This window comes from Cavia porcellus, unplaced genomic scaffold, assembly GCF_034190915.1.
Source record: "Cavia porcellus strain 051 isolate PalLab524CR breed Dunkin Hartley unplaced genomic scaffold, mCavPor4.1 scaffold_12, whole genome shotgun sequence".
Classification (NCBI taxonomy): Eukaryota; Metazoa; Chordata; class Mammalia; order Rodentia; family Caviidae; genus Cavia; species Cavia porcellus.
This window is the reverse complement of record NW_026947495.1, coordinates 38966281-38990380: the sequence shown is the minus strand read 5'-3', so window position 1 is coordinate 38990380 and position 24100 is coordinate 38966281. Positions and strand designations below refer to the sequence as shown.

Genomic DNA, 24100 nt, shown 5'->3' with positions numbered 1-24100 from the left:
GTAATAATAAATAAAAATGATAGAATTTTGTAGAAAGTTCCCACGGAAAAAGTAGTTGTGTACATTTTAACTTTGGTTGAAAGATTTCCTACTGTATTTTGTGAATTGCCTAATCTAATGAAAAAATACCTAAATAAATGCTGCTTCAAATTGTTAATTAGAAAAAACTAGAGAGAATGTAGAGGTAACATACAAACCAACAGGGCCAGATGAACTACTTCCTAGAAAAATGATAGCTGGGAGATGTTGAGGGAACTGTAGCTTTGCTTGTTGAGACATTAGTGACCATGGACTTCAAACTATGACTTAACAGCTCTCTATGAAGTGATGAACAACTAGGTATCCAGAATGCTTACTTTAAAAAAATAATAAATCAAAATGACCTTTTGGATATCCACCTACACTGCTAAGAAAAATATATCTGGGTTAGACATCTGGGGAAAAAATTACATCAGTGGTACAAGTGCTGATCTGAGCAAGAGAGCCTGTCTTTTTAATCGCTCCTGTTAAAAATATAAAATCTCTCTAATAAAACACACAGCTCTGTCTACTTCATGAGTGATTCACCAACATGAAAGATTCAGATTTTTGCAACAGTTATCGGTGCTGCCAGCTAGCTGCTGAGAGTTATTGAAATGAATGGATTTGGTTTGAGAGAGAAAATATTTTGTGATGCCTCTAAAGGTGAACTACATCACTGCCGAGCTTTCTAATTTCTGCCAAAGACCCACAATTATGCTAGGAGAATATGAAGCTCTTAGACCCCGAGGCTGGTAACCCTTTTCAATTCTTTCTGAACAGCTGGCACTGAGCACTGCTGTGGGTGGACAGGCCTCCCAGCATGCACTTGTCTCCTGCCTGCGCAGTCAGAGACTGACATCACAGGTACTGCAAAACTTTCCTTGCTCCCAAACTCAAGAAGCTACTAATTAGCTAGCAGGGAAACAATCTGAAACCTCCTGACCGCTGTAGTAGTCAGACAAGAACAAAACTGATACATATTCTTTTATTTTCAAGGGCTTTCATCCCTCTGGAGAAGGTAGAAAGTATGCTTTGTGCAGAATGACCTGGCCTTTGATGGGTTTATTGACAAGACCTACTGACTAGAGTGAATATAGGAATGCATTATGGCTTAAACAAAAAGGATACATACCACCCAACAGGTTTCCAGGAGCTCATAAAATAGTCATCAGGCTTAGAAGATCACACTGGCAAAGTATTAGTATAGGATGAAAGACTTTAAAAGCATTTCTTAACTTTAACAGAAAGTAAAATTTCCAAAGCAAGGTGAGTTAGCTACCAGTGTCTGGAATTACTGGAGAAGCAAGTTCTTTAATAAGGCCCAACATGCTTTGCAAAAGGAGCCATACTGCAGAGTCTCGGTCACTTTTTTTGGTCTCTTGGGACTGAAAGGACAGACATTCAGATAGATATTCAGTCTCATAAAGAGAAGGAGGAGTAAAGTGACAGAAAATTGGTTTTCAGTTCATTTTGCGCTGCCCTATAAATCACAGTAGGGAGAAGGTATTGTCTTTATAATACCTTAGATTTTCAAAAGATCAAAAATAAAAATTAAAGCTTTGACATTATTGGATGGCAATAGAGGAAAGAACAATGAACCATTGTATGATGCAATTAAAAGACTGTGCAGAAGTGTAATTGCTTCTTAACCTTAGTATTAAATCTTTAGCCTAATGGAAGACAAGAAGTTTTCTTAAGCATTTTTAATTGGAATACCTTGTTCAGATCCTGAATTTAGGGTCTGATTATCACTTACGAACTATTAGTAACTGCTTAGCCTCAGCAAATCTGCAACTTCTTATAGTCTCAGTTTCCTCATCTCCAGGTCAGGATAACAACAGCTAAATATCAGAGATATGGTCAAATGTAAATGCAAAGAAACAACGAGAATCCAATGAATTAATGATAAAACATTTTTCACAGTGCCTGTCATATAGTAAGTGCTCAATAAATGTTAGCTCTTTTTTAGGTTTTTCACTTTCAAGTATAGAAAAGGAACTCTGGCAGCAGGGAGAAAGTGCCAGGCTGTGTAAGAAGATGACACGGACTGAGGTTTCTTGTTATTCAGGTGGCAGATTTAGCTGAGCTACCATCAGTGCTGTGAAAGGCTCTGCACAGCCGCCTGCTGAAGCTGCTCATTCCAGGGAATGCATAATGAAGCAAGCACCTGGGAGGCATGAGATTTGCTCACAGAGCATGAGCCATCCCTTCCTAGTCCTTGCAGATCCCATAGCAAAGTATAGGCTGTTGACTCCCAAAACATCTACCCTCCACGCCAAAAAGCAATGCAAGAATTGTTTCAATACTACTAGTAATTCACATCCATTTTCTTTACAACAAGCAACATTCCTGGCTCCAAAGAAACAAAGTGAATGGAGAATAAGAGACAGGAGGAAATGGCCACATGGAAGAAGAGCTAAGGTAATCAAATATAATAAACGTTTCTTTACTGCTAGAGAGTAAAACGAGAATCCCAGGCAGCTTCATGAGTTAATACCAACTGGCTACATATTTGATAGAAACAGAGACCCAACCATGAAAAAAATAAAAGCATTTCCCTCCCTCTGTAGTTGGAAATTCATTGGAAGAAAATGGCAATGGAGTATTCCAGGTTTATTCTCTCTGTATGACGCTGATCACATTTATTCAGGTCACATGCTTCAGAGGTCATTTCTCCAAATACCAGCGCTGCCAATTCCACCTACAATCTAAAACAGTAGGCTGTACACATTCAGTTCTCTACTTGTAATAACCGAAACACCATTTTTCATGCTGTATAAAATGCAAGCACAGCTGAATTGATCCACCTGAAATTTCACAAACAATTCAACTAAGAATGAAAGCAGATGAGACATTTCAAAGTGAGGATGGTTAGATGACTTGGAGTACTGGGTGATTGTGTGTTGGGAGGAAGGCATCTTTTAAATAGAGTTATTGCTGATTTAAAACTAAAGTGCTATTCCAATTTTTAAAGTTTTCAGTTATGCAATCTTTACTGCTGCACGTGAGTTCCTTGAGAGTCATTATCCTACTACTTTTTATAAAATCCATGGGGTGACTGCCACACTAGGATGGAGGTGGCCATCAGGCAGATCCTGTGAACTGCTATTGATCCCTGCTTAACCTGAATGTCTTACCAATTTAAAAGATCAGACATAGTTTGGAAGTCTGTGAGTCAAATATTTGAGGGAAAGGCAAGAAAGTCAACGACTAAATGAAAACCAAAGGGGTTACGGTGATGTGCTAACCTGCTTGCCAGGGCTAGAATCCAGGCAGTGACCAACAGAGGTGTCATTCCTCTCTTTGAATGCTCTTCCACCTTTTGAAAACAAATGGTGAACTCCTTATTTTGTAAGATCCAGACTCAATATTACTTCTCTTGTCCCTGGGCTTCTAGGCAGTTGTCGTGATAGATATATACTAAGTGTTATATTTATAATGTTATGTTTATAAAATTCAATCTTTATTATATAAACAACAGAAACACATATTTGTATACATTATCAAGAACATTATAATTATATATCTTTTTCCTGCTCTTAACTGTAAACTTTGGCAGACAAGAATCATGTCTTCCATGTTGAGTACTATAGCAGACACTGAAAATTCACAAATTAACATCTTTTTGAATAAAAATGAAGGCACAAAGTAATAAACAGTTGGTTTGTGAACAAGTAGAAAACACAGATTAGTTAAATCTAGAAAGTAACAAATTACCTTTCCATTGTAACATGGCTCTAGGCTATTAAATCAATAAGATTCCATCTACAAGCTGGATTTTAGTAAAGCAATACACAAAATTTTATTCTTCAGAAATGATGGCAAATTGTGAACTGCAAATAATGTTTCTAATAGACAAGCTTCAACACTGAATGTTCTAGCAGTATGCTGTAGAACTTTGTTTTCATTTACTCTACTTAATATTTTATCTACTATTTGATAAAGATAAGAAGACTTCTTATAAAATCCAATGGAGGCACAAAGCCAGGACAGACACTCACTATGTTTCATAACAAAAAAAGAAAGATTCAAAAAGTGATGACTAAAGCATCAAGCTGAAGTCAATACCAGGTATAATCTAAAGTTAAACATTTTTGCTCAAATGATAAACACACAGGCACAGAATGACTAAGGCCTTGTAAGATAGTTTACATGAATCTTAGAAGTAATTTTAAAACATCATTTTATTTTTATTTTGAAAAGAATAAACCCAAACGAGAAAAGAAACACAAAATGGAGTCATTCAAAACAAAACTATGTACATAGTACATAATTTAAAACCATAATACAAGGTGATCCACAATGGTTACCATGATGTCTCGTTATCTTCAATAGAATTGCCCATATCATCAGGTACAATAAAGTTGAACATAGCAGTATGGAACAAAATCAATTAAAACAAAACATTGGAGATCTTATAGGACTTTAAAAGAGGATAATAGTCAAACCAGAATGGGTATCATAGTGAATCTTATTGTCTTCAGAGTAGTTGCCTATACTCTCAGACTTGATACTATCAAACATAACAGATTCAAATAAAATCAGTCAAGACAAGACAGCAATCAAACAAGATAAATTCAAATAAGATCAGTCAAGACAAGGCAGTGAAAGCAATACAAGGTTTCAGATTAAGTTAATAAGAGATTAGAAATGGTTACTGTAGTATATCATCCTGTCTTTAGAATAGCTGTCTATGCCCTCAAATCTAGAACAAGTAGAAGACAAACTGGAACAGAATATAACCAAACTAAACAGTGATGAAAACAATATGGGTTTCAAATCATGATACAAGATCATATGTTCTCTGCCTTCTCTATTTAGACAGTTCCTCCTCTTTCAATTCCCCACAGTGCATTGTACATTTTGTAGTCCACTAACTCCTTTAGTTATTAGGTTAGGGAGGCAACCCACTATTTACCTAAGTGGTTCTGAACCATTTTACCCCTGAGCTTGGTCTCAAGTTGTATCCATTTACCTACAAGAGTCTCAAGGTTTTCCTTCCTTATAGCTAAGCAGTTCTCTATTGCATAAAAGTGTTGTCTTTCCAACCAATCTGCAGCTGATAGGTGAGCTACTCCCACTTTTTTCTGGTTCCTTGTCACATACAGCATTATTTTCTTATCTTTGACTTTCAGTCCATAAACCCTCTTTCAGGTAAAATACATTTCTTATATAGAGCATCTTGATAAACCCTATGTCCTGATCCACACTGCCTATGTTTCTTTTTATTAGTGTATTGAGGCTATCCATGTTAGTAATTATGGCCAATCTTCTCTACCTCATCTCTGCCATGCTATTTTTCTGCCATTGGTGGTCTATTTTTCCCCTTCATCTCACTGTCCGCCTCCTCTGTCACTGTTCTTGAAACCATGGTCTTTTTTCCCCCTCTCTCTAGAATTGGATTGGTGGTCACAAACTCCCCCAGTTCCTCTTTGTCATGGAAGCATCTCTTCTTGATTTGATGGTTTGTGTCAAGAAGTCTGTCATGATTGTGATGGGATTTCCTTTATAGGTGATCTGTTTCCTTTCTCTGACAGCTTTTAATATTTTGTTCTTGTATTGAATTTCTGGGATCTTGATTATTATATGCCTGGGCATAGATCCATTTTGGTTATAGCTGGCTGGAGTTCTGTATGCCTTATATTATCTGGATATCATTTCCTTTTCCTATACTTGAGAAGTTTTCTTTATTTCTGTAAATAGCCTTTGTATTTCATTTGTGTTTACCCCTGCTTCTTCACTCACATTCTTTATTCTTAAGTTATAGAGCCTCTTGTCATCTTCTAGTCTTTGTATTGTTACTTCCTGGTTCTTTTTATTTTTAAGAGATCTTTTTTTTTTTCACGATCACATGCTACAAACCTGTCTTCAAGCTTTGATAGTCTGCATTTAGTTTCTTTTAAGCAGTCTTGCCAGCTTTCAATGGAGTTTTTTAACTTCCTGGTAATCTCTTTGAATCTGTTTCATGTATTCTAGATTTTTTTTTGTATTCTTCATTGAAGGTTTCTCTCCTTTTTCTAAGCCCCTCCATTCTTCCATCTGTGTTTCTTGAGAGGTACTTAGCATTTCTTTTATTATTTTTCTTATATCTTCATTTACTTGTATTAGAACTTCTGTTTTTAGTTCTTTTATGTCATGAAGATAATTCTTTATGTCAGATGCTGCTTTTTCAGGTGCTGCAGGTGTGCACCCCCCATTCTCTTCTGTGTTTACCTCTCCTGGGCCAGTATTGTTTGGGTTGGGGGTTGGAGACTTTCTTTTGTTTCTTCCTCTTGTCATGTTTCTGGTTTCTTCCAGATGAGTGGATAATGGGGGTCCCTGGCACCTCCTGTATTGGCTGAAGCGTGCTGGGATGGCTGCCCTCCCCAGTCTGCTGATGACCCTGGAAGGACAAGAAAGGGTGGGGCAAACTGGCCCCTTCCTTCTGAGCTGGTCAAGCACTGGAAGTCTTCACCATGTTAGTGAGTGCTACACAGACGGCCCATTAGATATAACTTCAGGGAGACCTTGTCCTTTGCTATTGGATCATACATAGGGGCAGGATTCAGTCCAAGCAATTCTCACCAATCTGCTCTGTGCTAGGAGTGGCTGACTGAAGCCAATGCAGATCTGGTTCCAGGCTTGTCCTGCCCAACTCCAAAATGTCGCCCAGCCAGTCATCCACCACCGTGGGAGGACTAAGTTCCTCACACTCGCTGTGCCCTGAAACAGATCTCCAAGCCGAGCACTGTTCTCCTTTCTGCCACCGCATTCTGCTACTGTGTCCTCCCACTGAGACCCTCAGGCTCGGCAAACCCCAACTTCACCTCAACCTCTTGTTTCTGATTCCAAAGGCTTTTCATACACAATGGGCCCAACTCCAGTGAGAGTGCCTCTGGCTACAGCCTTCTGTCCACAATTTTCTTTTCTTTCTTTTTGGTTTTTCTCTTTTTCTTTCCTCTTTCCATTTTTCCCGTTAGTTTCTTCCTGGGTCAAGAGGATCCATTCTCTTCTGTCTGGTCTTCTCCAAGATGTTTTATTCTAGCATCTGAGCTGTTTCTCTCAGAGAAGCTCTCTATTTTGCTGCTTACTGATCTGCCATCTTCCCCTAAAACACCATTTTTAATGTAGTAATAGTGTTGCTGCTTAAAGAAACTAAAATGCAAATGAGCTTCATTGTTAGATTAAAACATCTGGAACAAACAAAATTCTTCTGTATATACATATTAGTCAAGATTCTCTAGAGAAACCACCAAATGGAGAAAGACAGAGACAGAGAGACACAGAGATGGAGAGACAGAGAGAAACTATTCTGATACAAAAATCAGTTATAAGATATGGCTCATGCAGCAGTTAGGGAGGCTGAGAAGTTTCATGATCTGCCATCTACAAACTTGAGATGCAAGAAACTAGTTGTATAATTCAAAGACCTGAGAGTCAATGAGGTGATGCTATAGATTCTGAGTCTGAAGACACAAGAACCAGGAGCAGTGAGAATAGAAGATACTAACCCAAGTCAAGGGAGGGAAGACAAATCCAACTTTCCTCTCCTTTCTAATTCTATTCAGGCCCAGCATGGACGGGATGATACTCATTTTGGGATGGGTCATCCACCAATTCACAAACATGCCCCTAAATGAGGTTTTACTTTAGGAATCCTGTCCAGGAACCCTCCAATATACTCCAATATAACTCTGACCATTTTTAAATGTTCATCCACATCTGATTAGGGAGAACCAGATGTCTAGATAAGACATCTTATCTAGATGTTCAGAACCACAAGTTCAGAATCACTGAACTTGACACCATCACATGCTGTCTCAACTCAGCCTTGAAACTGCCTATCAGAATTAAAGCTCTGCCCTTATAAATCCACAAATGTAGTCCAGTAGCTTTTGTGGCTCATGACATCTGGCCTTAGGGAGGATCTTGCAGGTCACATGTTCATGAAAAGGAGGCAAATGGAAAACATGGCAGAAATGAATAAAATGCACAAAAGGTAAAAGCAATGAGGTTGGGAGCCATAAAGCAGGGAGCTTGGGTTGAAAGCATAAAAATCAGAATGGAGAGATGCAATCGTAATGACATGGTCTCTTACACAGATCACCGTCTTCTGTTGTAGGTTTCCAACAAGAAATCACAGAGCATATTTCAGTAATATTCTTCTTAAATCAATTATTTCTTTAGCACCAGTAGCTTCAGAAATAAGAAAATACTTTTACTAAATACTTTTAAGAAAATACTGTAAGTAGTGAAGAATTGCATGGAAAAAAATATTTTTCTTCTTTAAAACATTTTCCTGTCATCTGTGTGTCACTGAAAACATGTGGCCTTTCTTGCCTCCTTTTCCCCCTATCTCCCAGCCCACCCTGCCCATCTCCATACAAACAAAGCAACAAAAACAAAACTAGGCTGGGGACATAGGGCCAAAAAGGAAAAAAAAAAAAAAAAAAAACAACTACCAGGCTTTAAAAAAAAAAGCCCGTACATAAGGAATGAGACAAAGAGAATTCCTATCTGCGAGTTATAAAAACTGAAAGGTAAGGAGAACTTTATAGACCTAGAAAGTGATGAAATGAAGAGAAAGACATCAAGTCTGCCCAAAAGGTGATAAAATATTTTATTTGTTTTTTGGTTGTGAAAAAGAAAATAAATCATTAAAATGACTGTCAGAATGCCTCAAGGATAAGGGCATCGAATAGGACGTGGCTATAAATGTTGTAGAGAGTAATAAAAGAGTTGGTTTTGTTTCCTTAGCATTTGTCTGGGCTGAGCCTTCCTATTTCAACACAGGAATCATGGTCAGCAGTAAAAGTCAACCTGCTCCAGGGCATGCATTACTGCCTCCCGTGCAAGAATCCCAGGGCAGCTGCCTGCTGTGAACAGGTCTGCATCTAACTCTGACTCTGCAAGATATGCCGTCAAACTGCCCATGCTTATGGACCACCTTTGTTTCCACAGCTATTAATTGTTTCACACATACCTGCTTAATACAATTATTTTTCTTAATCCTGGGAACTGAAGATGAAGAAAACAAGATTCCTGCCCCAAGAAGCTCAGTCTACAGTCAAAAAGGCCCTGGATTAATTCAGATGTTGTTTAATGATATATTTCAAGTACCTGGAGATAGAGATGGGTGACAGAGTAGTTGTTATAATAGTGACTGTTGATTTTATTTAAACCCAGGAAGGATTAGCTAAGAATTTGCAGAAGAGGTAGGATTTTCTACTACCCCACGAATTCAACCCACCATTCTTCTTTGAATATTCCCTTTTATTTTCTACATGTCAAGCAATCCTGCAAACACAGCATGACTTAACTCTATCTCAAAATACAGCTCCTTCTCAAATCGGACTTTCCCTTATCTATAATGAATATAGATATCAAGAATTCCAAAATTAACTGAGCTCTGAAATGAACTGAACACATATGCCAATCAATATTGATCTTATAACTATCCAGACATGTAAAATTGATCTGGGACAATTTAGTATCCTATTTGTCATACAAATCATATAAAAAGGACAGAGAACAGTGATATGACAGGGACAGATGATATTTATAAATGAAAATGACTCCAGCTGCTTCGCAGTAGCACTCAACTATGATGACATCTGTCAAGTGTGAAGGCCTCTCAGCACTGACACAGACACAGTACTTTATGGGGGTTTTCTCATGATCCCTATGTGTTCAACACATAGCATACTAAGAAAATGCAAACCAGATATCCCCCAAATCACCATCCATGTTAACAGCTGCATCCCTGGCATTGAGGTCAAAGGCACACAGGATAGAGAGTCATGTGATCACTCTGTACTAAGCATTAAGATAGACACTTGTGATGATACGAGCTGATATAAATTCTAAAGTGGACATTTGGCTGCTGATGGGCACCTATGGAATGTCTCTCCACAACAGTCCATGGCTCCAGGTCTGAGGCACACTTATGTAGCTCATATGATTAAATAGGCCCCAAAACTCCTGCAGCCTGCAGACTTACTCAGTGAAAATGAGTATGTGCTGGCCTAGATGACTCAGGAGATGGTAATGACGGGATGAGTAATGCTCTCTTGAAGTTGCTAGTTAGGATAAGAGCACTTATTCATTACCTGATGGGGCAGGTTTCTCAGGCTAGCCAAGAACAGAACAAATAAATCAATGTCACTTCCCTGCCTAATATCTTAGAACCCTGTACTTAAGACTGAATTTCAGCTCCTAGTTGAAGAAAAGCTATCCACAGAACTAGCCATTCTGCTTCTGGTGATACCAGAGATGGACGGAGATAGGGAAGATGTTTGTAACTCTCAGGAGATAAGTCTTGCAGAAATATAAACTGATTCTCTATTCTTGAACATTGTCTCAGTTATTTCAGGAATCCTTTGTATAATACAAGGTCTGACTGACACAGGGTAAACAAACGCTTGTCAAGGGCAAGAAAAGCCTTAAACATGCAATTCAGTTTAAGAACTTGGCAATGTGGACCTTATCCCTTCTAGAATCATAACCAAATTCAAAGACTCACTTTGTAATTTATACATGTTCCCCCACTACTTTCTGTATGGCATTATTCTAATTTATTAGAAATTATTCATAAAATTAGAAATTATCCTTTGGGGAGAGATATGTTAGAATATTGTTTGTAAACAAAATGCTCCCCCCAAATACAGAAAATTCACTAGTTTAGTAGATTTAGTAACAAGGAACTGTCTATGTCAGTGGTGGTGAACCCCTGGCACAGGTACTGAGTGGGCAGGCAGAGCCTCCTGTTGGCACCCGAGCCAAGTTGCCTCAGCAGTTGAGCATCAGATAACAGTTGTTTTTCTAAACTGAAAGCTCAGTATTCAGTTTAATTGCAGTGTTGGCACTTTGCAGTAAATAAGTGGGTTTTGGGTTGCAGTTTGGGCACTCGGTCTCCAAAAGGTTCACCATCACTGGTCTACATAATTTCCTCATAGTAGAGTTACACTGGATAATACCTAAACCAGTTTGCACCATGTGTGATTTTGGCAATAATCTGTCTGAGTATATTGCTAAGACTCCAAAACAAACTTAAGTAAGAAGAAAAGGGCTTGACTACACACCTGATCAAAGCATACCTGAAGTTTAGTGCAAAAGAGCAGTGAGGCCCGGGGATTTTTGCTGGAGGTTACCTTACCTTTCAAACACATTCATTCTTCATTCGTCTGTGGAGCTACACGGGCAGCTGCACAGATCTCTCCCACAGTAACAACTTTCTCCCCTTTTGTCCTCACAACGAACAACTTTTGAGACAGAGGCACAGAAGAGGCAGAGCTAATAACAAGACAGCAATCAGTGTTTAAAGTTTAGATACAGAGAGCAAACGCAATGCAAACAGCAAGTCATGCACGGGCTTGTCATGTTTACACACAGGAAGTTTTCATCTCTAGTCCAGAAATACTTTCTGAGGGCAAAATTTCAAGAGCAGCTTAAGGTTAAATTTGAAATGCTGTGCTTTGGTTGGACTGTTGATAACAGCTGCTAATGAAGAGCCACTGATGATAAGAAAGTGGCTGACGTGGCTGAGACCGTTTGGTAGACCCTGATGGATATATGATGTGCAGATGTGTAAATTTACATTCTAGCCACTCAAAGCCCTTCCCCAGCTTCATCTTCCTTGCCAAGAGCCAGCCTTGAGCAAACTCCTTTTTTCCCCTCACTCCCTTTCTGTTTATTATTACGCAATCATTTTCACTATAAGAAAAAAAAAAAGGAAGAGCCTCCAGAAATTTTCAAGTACTGTCTTCCTAAAATATTGGTCCTAAAACCAACAAGAAAGGAGAACAGCAATCCCAGGGTGAATCACACTGCAGAGAAATCAAGGCAATGCCATGTCTGCAATATCTTCTCTGGAGATGAGGTGAGGAAACGCTCCCGTCAGGAGACACAGGCTCTTTTCATTCATGTGGGGATGCTGTGGTGAACCACAATGTCCTCAGCCCAGTAGATCAAGACTGCTTGCCTGCTGTCCCAGAAGGCCCAGCTTATCTCACATACCGCAGCCCACACATATATGCACAATCACATCTTTCTGCCAGGCAGCTTTCTTTATCATCATATTGCTAAACAGAAACCTAGTCCCCCAGAATAAAGAATGTTAGCACAAGCCAAAGGTAAACCACATGCTAATCAACCAAACCTGTAGAAAAACAAAGCCATAGGCTTTGATGGTCCTGAGTGACCAGAGAGGAGGGAGCTAAGGCCGCACAGGTCTATTTGCCGGACACATCACAGGAAGCAATTAAGTTTATGGAGGGGAAAGAACAGCCCAAAGGCTCTGAAAGAGAAGATGCTTCCTGCCTGCGGTCTGTCCTGAGCCATTCTGTCTAAAGCAGGCCGAGTGATTCAGCTGAAACAGCCCACTGGAAAGCACTGTTTGAATGAGAGCAGTCTCTGATGGAGAGACCTGCCTGTCAGGTTTCAGTTTCTACTGTAGGGAACACACTGTTGCAGTGGGTTTAAAAAAGCAGAAAAGAAGTGAGCACCCATAAGGAACAAATACTTAACGCAGCTCAGAACTAAACACTTCTCAAGATCAGCTGAAGGAAAAGATTATGAGAGAAATAGAGTTTCCACCGATATAAAGCAAATATCCTGAGGATTTGGTGCTCAACCATCAGTCTGTGAAGCTATCCTTCACAGACACTCTGGATGAAAGGTTGGGGAGGTCAGCGCATGGCTCTCCCTAGCCCCTGTCTCATTAACACTCTTTTAATTCCGGTGGGTTGTGCATGTCTAGTTGCCCACCTTCTGGTCAAATTCTAGCTCAAGTGAGTGTAACAGTGAACACAGGAGTTCTAAAGTAGGAAAATGGTGCAGAAAACCCCTCTAAGAACAAGAGAGCACACACTCATGGTAACTGAGTCAACATGAAAAGTAGAGAACATCACCAGGTTAGTTGTGGAGTCCAGAAGGGAGAGTGGGATTTGAGGGAGAGAAAATTCTAGATACATTGAGTGACTTCCCATGAGCCTTAGACTGGTGGACTCTTCCCTACTCTAGTGTTAAATACAAAATAAGAAATATAATCCTGTCTGTTAGACATGTTCTAAACCACTCAAACTGAGGAAAAAAAAATCAAGGTATCTCATTGTTAAGATATGGGTACTGGGGCCACTTCATTCATGTTGGGAAGAATGACCTCAGAAATGTCAACAAAATTCATCATTTTTCTCAGATAAGCCACCTGGACTATCTGGGGATTGGACTGAATTTAGTTCTGCAAATATTAAACGAGACGGCTGTCAACCCATCCTTTCCCTAAAGTAATCTTAAACAAAAACTAAATAAACACAACATTCTTTGCTTTGGGGCAGCATGTTTCTGATTAAAGCCAAAACCAAAAGGCTACATGAAAGGCTACAGAAGGCATCATTCAAAATTCTCATTCTTCAGATATTTCTACAGCAAAAGAAAATGGTCCACCCACCAGCACGGTAGACACTGCTGGGCTGGGAGAATCACTCTGTTCCATGGGGTCACAATTATCTTTATGATTCCCAAAGGATTGCCTATGATATGAACAGACATTTTTGCTCACATAATTGTACCCAGAAAGCCCCAGTGACCCTTTACAAACCGCTAATACCACTGTCTCTATAAAAACCGTATGGTCCAAAGGAGAATTCTGTGAAGACTCACGAAGATTTACTTTCCATTGAGATACACTTAGGGTTAACATCCAGATTCGGGAACCTGACCTTCTGGATGGAATCCCAGTTCTGCCACTTAGTAGCTGTACACCTTTGAGAGATGTTACTTAACCCCTTTGTGCCTCAATTTTCTACCTATCAAACAGCAATAAAAATAATAGCTGTGCATAAGATTTTGTGATGATTAAATGAGTTATGATATGTAAAGGATTTGAAACAGTACTCAGCATATAACAAGAAAAATATTACTCTTTGCTGCCATTATACTTATTATTATTTTTTTGGGCACATTACTTAAACCTCATTTTCCGGCTTGTCTTCTTACTAAGATCATCCCTACTCCAGGGTTATTTAAATATAAAATAACTTTAAAATGAAATAATTTCAGATCGCTTTCATGTCAAAATTAATAGCCTATGATAAATGTTAAATGGTCATTAATTATTTGTTGCTATTCCCTTAAAAGGTAGAGTCTATTTCCAATCATCTTCCTTTGAATCTGGCCTGAATATGTGACTCTTTCTGACCAACAGAATGAGGCATAAGTAGGGCAGTTTGATTCCTGAGTCCAAGCTTCAAGCTTGCACCTTCTGCTCTTGTTCTCTCGATGGTTTTGAAGTCAGTCTCCTGGAGAATGAGACCACGTCTGAGATGAGTTATCCCACCTGAGGTCCCCAAGACCAAATGGCTCCTGGTCATTGGCCACATGCAGTGACATAAGTAGGCCAGGTGAGATTAAGTAAAGGGCCACTCAGCTGAACACAGCCCAAATGGCTGAACCATGGGAATTATAAGCAAATAAAATGGTTGTTGTTTTAAGCCATTAGTATGGGGTGGTTTTGTTATGCAACACATAACTAATAATCCTACACAAATGAGCTTTGTTATTCCTAGCACTTAAAACACAAACACACATATGTGAAACCAGCACGCTTGTTTAGTTACCAACAAGTTTATCAACCACTACATGGAACTTCCAAATTCTCATCCCACTCACCTGGGGCCAGGGAGGGCACTGAAGTCAGCACTCCAACCTGTAAAAACCTAAAGCTAGCTAATGATCAAACCTGGGGAGGAGGCAATACCACAGTAGCAAGATCTTGCTAATGCAGATCTTTGTGAGGAAATACGATGGGAATGAAGGATCTTGCTTCTTTGGATCTATGTAGAATGTAGGATCAGAAATGACAAGTCTGGCTTCCACAGAAGCAGCTTTATTCCATAGGTTTTAGTTACTGAATTTAGTATAGGTCAATAGCTTCATGGCATGGACAAACCAGGTAAAAATCAAGGGACCCATTGAGAATTAATGATAGTCTATAGATAATGTGGCATTAACATCTGCATGTGGTTGAACATTATTCTGTGTTCCTCTATGGGTTACATTCCAGTTTTGTTCCTTTTTGGCTTGACTGTCTAACTTTACGCAACTGACCTAATCTCTGAAAACTTCAGTTTCCTCAACTGTAAAAATTAGGCACTATTAGGATCTTCCTCCCGGGAATGACATGTAGATTAAAAGAGATGACACATGTGTAATGCCTAATCTGGTGGTTGGCAAAAAGTAGAGGCTTTATACCAGATGTCATGATGGTGATGGCTAATATCATAATTGTGATTTTTGTCCCAGTTGTTATTATTGACACTACAATAATTACATTCGCAGTGCAGTACTGTGGTTAATACTTTTACTAACAAAAAATTAAGTCCTTGCTGACCCCCTGAACTCTATTTGTGTCTTATCTGGCTGGTCACCACTCTGATCTTCATGCTTTTGGGTTTGTTAATAGCAGACTCTTAAATTGAAGTAATTGCTCACACACCACTCAATATGCCCTGGGGAGAGAAGTGATGATAATATACAGATTCCTACTTGTTCTCTTGGCCTAATTAGAGTAGCACAATGTCATCCATTTATAAAGGCAAAGAATAAGGCATCTGAATAGGTATTTTACAGAATTCTGCTTTGTCTTGAAACATATAATTATCATTAACAAACACAGATGATAATAAATAATAATTCAATTTTCTCTTTTGACAAGAAAAAGGAGTGTAAACATGGCCACAGCCCAATCAGCTCATAATAGCAGACAATTTCCTTTGAATGTTTGTTCCCTCCCTTCTACCCAGCACATGCAAGGTGGGAGGTCTGCTTGCAGGGCAGAGCCTTTGGGCTGAGAGCTGACAGCCCTGCTAGTGGGAGAGTGGATTACTCAGTGGACAGGGTCAGTCCCCAAAGCCTCATGAAGGTATTCCTTGGCATTGCAGCTTGACGTTAGCAAACCAGACCTATGATTTGATTTTTTTTCACCTAGGAAAATGGAGACAGACCTAACAGTCTAATTTGTTCAACCTCTGTATTAAGCACTATACCTAAAGTCAAAAGGTAGAATGAATGAAGTAAAAAGCCATCACACTGCAACACAACTTTATATGTGCCCACATCTATGCTGCCATCTCTTATTTGTTTGCGAAATACTCTCATCCTGTTTTGGATGAATAAATATTTTCTAAGCCTTAACATTTAAGTGTCTTTGTAATTACCAACACTCAATAATTAGTGTCCATATGTACAAAGTACAGTCAGCAAATTATTTTATCTGATATATTTTTGAGCATCACTACCATCTCCACATACCTTCACCCCAGGCAATGGGAAGGTTACTCTGGGTAGGTTTTCTCTGTTGTGGTAAGCAGAGAAATCTTTCTTCCACTAACCATTTCCTGGACTTGGCGGCTCATAGAAATCTTGGATTCACAGAAATCTTGTAAATCCAAGCCTGGCTTCCAAATCCTAGTACCATGGTAAGCAGTGAGGGACCAGGAGATATAAAACTAGTAAACTACCCAGAAGTTGGGGAAAGGACCCACTCCTAATGTGTTCAAGAGTCCACGGGGATCCCCCACAACTTAACCCAGAGCTCCCCACTGAGAATCCAAGCATTGTCTATAACAGATGCAATTCTTACCTTAAGAAAGAGCACAGTTGTTAACTCCACTCTGAAACAGTGCATTTGGACCCAACACTCTCAGCCTACCAAAGAAAGACAAGGTAAGAGTTACCACTGCTGCTGAGTTACATTTCCTAAGTAGAGTGTTTCCTAACCAAAATCAGGTCTCCAAATGTTTGAAGGCCTTTCAGAACAGAACGACAACAATGTGATCAATTGAACAGTATCAAATGCATGAAATCCCTGGAATGGAGTCAAGGTGGAGCCGTTAGTGTTACAGAGATGAGTGAGCTAACATTTTATGAACACACACCTGGGCTCAGTCTAATTGGGAATGGTAATAATTGGTGAAATCATACACCTCATCACATCCCTCCAAAAAATGGCTGTTTACAAAAGGGCTGGCACTCTATAGCACTGACTTATACAGGGGATTTGGCAGGCCATAGCATTCACACATTCACACGTTCAACACATCCACAATGAAGACTCTATGCAATTTAACCAACATGGTTTGGAAGACAGCCCTATTAGCTGATGAAATAATGACAGCATGAGAGCTGAACCTAGATGAAGAGGTGGGAGGGACTTGGACCCTTTCCCTACATGCACTCAAATAAGCAAATATAAAAAGATAACAAGCCCAATTTTTTAAAAAGTCTATTATGGATGTATTCTTATCTGTGATGGTTAATTTTATGTGTCAACTTGGCAAGCAAGGCAATGGTTCCCAGTTGTTTAGTCAAACATCAGTTCAGCTGTTGTGAAGATATTATTTTAATGTGATTAACATTTAAATCAGCAGATTTCGAATAAAGCAGACTCTCTTTCATAATGCGGGTGGGCCCTATTCAATTAGCTAAGGAGCTGAGAGAAAAAACCAAGGTTCCACTGCAAGGGATTCTGCCTCATAGAGACACGATGCCAAAGCACAATCCACTGAAGTGATTTAGTGAGGAAAAATGGAGTGGGGGCCAAGCACTCAACAATCTGACCATTTGATTGACCCAGGGGTTAAAATAATTAATGGACTATATCCTTTGAGATACTTTCCATGAATAATATTACCTGTCCCAAAACAAAGCTGAGTGAGAATTGGGACACTCATCTAAGGCTATATTCCTGGCAACACCCTGGAGGTAAGGTTTTCTCTATTGCTGATTAGGGCCAGATTCACAGAGAAAATGTCCAAAAGCAGTTTTATAACCTTAGGTGATATATATCTAAAGTATAAAACCCTCAATCCTTATATTTTGAATTTATATGTCTAATATACCCTTCTGTGTTAGAATCAATTTTAAAACTTTTTTATTATGATAAAATATACATTATAAAAGCTTTACAGTTTTAACCCTTTTAAAGTATGCAGTTCAGTGGCACTAAGTACATTCACAATGTTTTGTAACTGTCACCATTATCCATTTCCAGGGTATTTTCATTATCCCAGACATAAATTCTGTGCCATTAAACACTAAGTTCCCGCTTCACCCATGCCCTGGCACTGCTGACCTTAATAATACTTCCTGTCTCTGAGTTTATCTATTTTAGTTTTTTCATATAAGGGGAATCACATAACATTTGTTCTGTCTGCATGTGGCTTATGTCACTTTGTACAGTGCTTTCAAGGTTAACTCATGTTGTAGAAATGCAACAGAATTTCCTTCTTTTTTATGCCTGAATAATATTTCATCAAGTGTAGACCACATTTTGGTTATGCTAGTATTCATTTTATTTAATTAATTCACCAGGTAATTCACCAGGTACAACGTGAAATTAATTAATTCACCAGGGACAATGTGAAAAGTCTTGATTTTTTACATATTAACTTTACTGTAAGAACAGTGACTGTAGTACAGTTACTCTGCAAGGAACCAATTAATTATAAAAATCCTAGTGACCAAATCAGTAGTAGAAAGAAAACAATCCATTAAATAGTTTCTCTCCCTTAAGGGTTTGATCAATCCTTACACACAATTTAATTAATATTCTTCATATTTAAAGCAGAATTGAGCCAGATTACACTGAAGTTCCTAGGACAGTGTTGCCCAAAGTTAAAGTGTGTCATTCCTGACCTCTATCTCAGTGATAATGAGCCTCTATCAAAATAGCTGATGTGAACAAGAAACTGCAGTACCATGAAGCACTGGGCTCTCTCCTTGCAGATAAAATACCCTAACAAAATCAAACAAGAAAGCATGTCCTCCCTTAACCTGCTTCTCATCCAAACATTTTCATTTCTAGTGCATACAAATAGGGTATCCAGCCTCTTATGTAGACACAGGGGTCCTCAGATGCCACATCGCTCAGTAAGGAAATTTCAGAGTTGAAAGAAAAAAGGGGAAGCACCACTGCACTCTGGTTTTCACCTTCAAAGAACAGAAAAGAGCAGATGGTGCAAAGGGGGATGCCATGTACACCTGAATTCACAAAAGTGGCCCACTGGGAGTCATCAAAAAATGTCCCCAGGAAGTCGACAGAAACAACCACTTTTGCACACTAGCAAGTTCAAGCAAAATCAGGAGCCATAAAGGATTCAGACCACTTTGTTCAGCAAAAACTTCTCATCTGGGAGGATCTGCTGTCATCCTAGATCGTTACCACTTGCCTCAGCTGAAGTGCATTCACTGCTTTTTTGCTCAGTTAACTGGGAACGTGTCATTTAAACAACAAAAGCTGTTTTAGAAAATTATACAGAATTAAGCCCTGAATACATCCTGCATGTTTTGAAAGCCTGACTTCTAGAGCAAGAGTTTGATTTTTTAAAAGACAAAATGAACTCTATTACATCTATTCTTTTTAATATGTAAGTAGATAATCCATTGCCTCTGAGCAAAAAAAACATTTTGATGAATTGTAAAGGAAAATCTCCAATAGGGTACTAATGCAAAGGATTTCAAATTGGCCTAATCAGGAACCCCTGAAACTTTACCCTCCTCAGAGCATCAGTAATATGTTTTCTGGAAGCATATGGACACACAATTTGAGTACTAACATTCTAAATGTGACAATCATTTCAATCCTGCTAGTTGCCATCTAATTCATTCAGGCCTCTGCAATACACAAGAGCCCACTCACCCAACTACAAAGGAAACTCCCAGAGGCCTGAATCCATTCTCCAAGAAGCCCAAAAAAGTAGCCAGGGTTTCTAAATAGTTAATACTAAACTTAGATTGCAATAATACTCTGATTCTCTTCTGTTATGGGTGGAATTATTTTCCACCCAGTCTCCCTCAAAAAAAAAAAGAAAGAAAACAAAATAAAAAAAAATTTGAAGTACTAATTACAAGTACCTCTAAATATGACTCTATTTGGGGATAAAGGTTTTAAAGAAGCAAATAGGTTAATATAAGATCATTCTGGAGGCCCTAAATCAGTATGATTGGTGATATTATCAGAGGAAGTTAGGTCAGAAACACACACAGATGGAAGAACACATGAAGACACAGGGAGACATAGCCATCCACAGGCCAAAGAGAGAGGTCCCATGAAGGAGCCATGCCTGCCAACACCCAGATTGTGAACTTCTCACTTCCATAAATTTGAGACAGTAAGTTTCTATCATTTAAGCTACGTGGTCTGTGGTACTTTGTTATGGTAATCTGAGAAAACTAATACACCTACCCTTTATCTTTCTGCTCTGATTGCCAGGGAAGAATCTTAAAAGGACTCACAGATACTCTGTCTCCTTTCCTTCACAAGGGCAATGCCATTTGTTTCCTTAAATCTGACTAAAGTGACAAATAAGAACTCATTTGCACTCAGAACACCCCTATTCTCAAGTAGGGAGCTGTTTCCTGACCCAAGCCCTCTGACCTCCATATAAATCTCTGCCTTTACTGAATTCTGCATGGGAACTAGACATTGTTCTACAAACAGCATCAGGCTCCAGCTACCAGAAACTCTGTCCTCAATTCTTTTGCTTCAATACATGGAGCTGGCTCAGGTGCCTTAACCAACCTCAGTTTCTTTTCTTCCTTCAAAAAGAGCAGCATTTGAGGACAAAGTGTCTTGCACACCACAGAAATTCAGTCCAGAACAAGAGATTAGCAAAAATGGAAGGTCTACCAGTTGCCTGAAGACCTGATTCACAAGTAATTACTTTTGCTTTCACTGGAAAAATTTATATGGAAACCTGACTGATGTCCTTTGTTAGTGCTGGGAGTCACAAACACCACAGGTTGGTTTCTACACTCTCTATGGCAATGCTTGCCCCACATCATAGTTGGACGTGAGGTCTGATTTCTAATCCTATGGCTCAGAGGGGATTGCACTGTATTCTGAACGGACTATAACAAGACAGATGGCTGGAAAAAGCCACAGTGGCAGTGGTAGATAGACAGATCTTTCAGCCCATTCTCGTGTCCTGAATCCATCAGGCTCTTTAACTCCTCAGTCAGATTGTATCACCAGTCTGCCAGCAAAGATGACAATCAGTTAGCCACAGCTTTGCTCAGAAGTATGCAGAAGTGAATGTGAATTTTTTTTGTCTTAGGATTAACACTGTCAAGCATTTCTGGGGTCAGCAAACAAGGCCTGTTGGATCTCTCTAGGCTGCAGAAACGGGCTGTGAGCTCTTGTCCAGGGCACATTCCAACTGCGGAAGACTGTGACACTCATATCCGCCAAGTCTCAGCAGTGGAAGAAAAAGGAGAGGAGACTGATGCAATTAGCCAGGCGAACAGGGAACGTCAAACCATTTAGATAAGACAGTCCTTGAATTTATCCAGTTCCCATTACCACAGGGTGATTGGGCTTCCATCACCTGCTGATTTGGCTGGCTGCGAAGCATTTTCCTAGGGAGGACACATTAAAGGAAAGGATGATTTCTCATCCTACAAATTACAGGACTCTGCTGTTAAATCAGCACGCATCATGCCTCAAGCCAAAGAGTAAGTGACTTTTAAGGGTTAAGGGACCCATCCTGCTGAGGGACTGTGCTATGGAATCTCAAACTTGAGATTTTTTTTTAAATGTCAAGTATCTAATAAAAATTAGATAAAACAACTAACCTTCCTTATCCAATTCACTATTCCTTACATCCTTTATCAATAATTACTAATAAATTTAGCTAAATGATTTTAATTATTAGATTGCAAGCACTCAAGTCGATTTGAAATGAGGACCTTGTATTTTTTATTTATGAAACAATAAAACAAAATTTCATAACAAAATAAAAAGAATAACGAAAATCAATATGCTGTGTGTCATTATCTTCAAAGTAGAGTACAAAATATAAACCAACAAAACTTTCACAGAAAGGAAACAACACAAAACTTTGTTTTTAATGGGTTAACATACACTAGTACTATAAATAAAACAAATTAACATATATACTAAAATATTTTTGAAACCATGGAATAGTAGTTTGGAGAAGTATTTGAACTCCTCTCTACTTCCCATTTATCTCTCTTCTATTTTAATTTTCTATTCTTTTTCGTGCGCACCACAGTGTTGATCACAAAACAGAAATTCAGCAAATGCTCATTCACTGGTTGCTCCTGGCTTTTGAAATAGTTTTCTCTGTAAGGCAGCCTCCCTTTACCTGCCTCCACTCCCCTTCCACCACCATTTAACTATCCATGCAGGATAAGCAGAATGAACCTTCTCTGGGAATGGTATAAGGTCTGAGTTAAAACTAGAGCTAACTGGCAAATTATTGACCTCTGTTTTTAAATCCGAATATTACTGAATTGGTTTCACAGTGCTATTTTTAAAAATTATAAAAAATTTGATGGCTTAAAACAACAGAACTGTATTCTTTCACAGCTCTAAACCGAAAGTATAAAATCAGTGTGTGGACAGGATTATTTCCTCTTGCAGTCTGAGAGAGAATCTATCCTTCCTTGCCTCTCTCCTGGTTGGTGCTAGAAGTCTTTGACATCTTTGGTTTACAGTTTCATAACACCAACCTCTGCTTCCCTTTCACTCACCCTTTCCCCTGGGGCTCCTTGCTGAATTTGCTTCTTTCTCTTACAAGGTCATCACCAGTCATTCAACCTAGCATCCACACTAAATCCAGGATGAGCTCATTCTGAGTACCGTGCCTTAAATTCATCTGCAAAGGTACTGGGTTAGGACTTAGATGTGCCTTTTGGAAGGATGTTGTTCAATTCACTACTATATCCGTAACTCCATCCTCTTCCTAATGTTCTTCTTTATATTAACAGAGTTATCGTCCTCCCCATCAGATCCAGGCTGAACTCTTTGAGTCATTCTCAAGAGATGACACTCTCCTTCTCTAATTCCAGGTAGTTCTATGAACTATAGCAATGAAGTACAATTGGATAAGCACTGCCCTATAAAATCGCTCATGCCTGGTCCTCTTTTCCAGGCATGCTTCCACTATCACCCTGGCCCAAGTCAGGTCATGTCTGGACTTGTCATGATTTCTTCCTAACTGCTCTCCCAGCTTCCTTTGCTGACCATATCACATATGGCACTGCTTTAAACAGAACCTGGCCATGCCAGATAATCACATGACACAAATTTCCAGTATCATTCACCCAAATAAAGCCCAGTCTCCACATGGCCTAGCATTCAGGTCTACTGGACTAGTCCCAAGCTCCTTTCTCAAGCTTCTCTTCCACTATCCCTGCCCATTTGCTCCAATCTGTGATCAAAGCAGATTAATGATTGATTTAAGATGAACCCTCTGAGACCCCAAATCCCTGAGGTCTCTCCAATGGGACCTAGTCATTAATAAAGAAGTCCATATCTCAATCAGTGTCTCCTTGCTAATAACTTACACAGGATTCAAAAGACAACTCATCTACAAGTCCCTGCCCAGCTGCTTTGTTGATCTCATTAGAATATTAAAATTAAAGAGCATGTTGAACAAGTAAGGGCTTCTCATTGCCTCTTCCCATAGAGAACTTAGAGTTCCCTTAGAGCGGTAGGCATAACCCTTGCCAATATGGATGGAATTCTGCTTCCCTTACACATGTCTTCTGCAGGATCTAGTGCCTTGCATATGACATATGCTCATAAATATTAAATCAATAAAAATATAAGAAGTAAGAGCGTAAGATAGTCCTTGCTTTGAAGCAGCTTAACATCTGGGAACAAGGCAGGATGAGATGAGCACAAAAGTGAATAATGATGACTCATAATACTAAAAGCATCACAAATGAAATACATGTGAATTTCTACTGGAAACATGGAAAAGTCAAAACTCAAAACTGAAGAGTATGACAGAAGTAGATCTTAAGGTAGCTCTTGAAGGGTAAACAATATTCCAATAAGCAAATGTTGGAAAGTCAGGGAAAGAAGTAAACACAGAAGAAATGGCATATGCAGAAGACAGAGTAAAGCACATTCCAGCTTTGATGAAGAGCAGAGTTTTCCAGCACTGTAACTGAGTAGCGAGTAATAGGAGGCCTGACTGGAAAGACCAGGATCTGGAATACCATGCTCAGGAAGCTGAGTCTGTAGCAGATGAGAATCACAAAAGGCTTTGGAACAGGTAGATAAGGTGGCCAC

The 24100-nt window shown here is 39.2% G+C and overlaps 1 protein-coding gene across 2 annotated transcripts in view; it reads right to left on the bottom strand.

The window, feature by feature from the left end:
- Lypd6b (LY6/PLAUR domain containing 6B) overlaps positions 1-24100 on the bottom strand; it is a 195358-nt gene that overhangs the window by 42570 nt on the left and 128688 nt on the right. For both annotated transcript variants that reach the window (XM_063259049.1, XM_063259048.1), the window contains one exon: positions 16640-16704. The gene's annotated coding sequence lies outside the window, so the exon portion shown is untranslated. The remainder of the gene's footprint in view (positions 1-16639; positions 16705-24100) is intronic.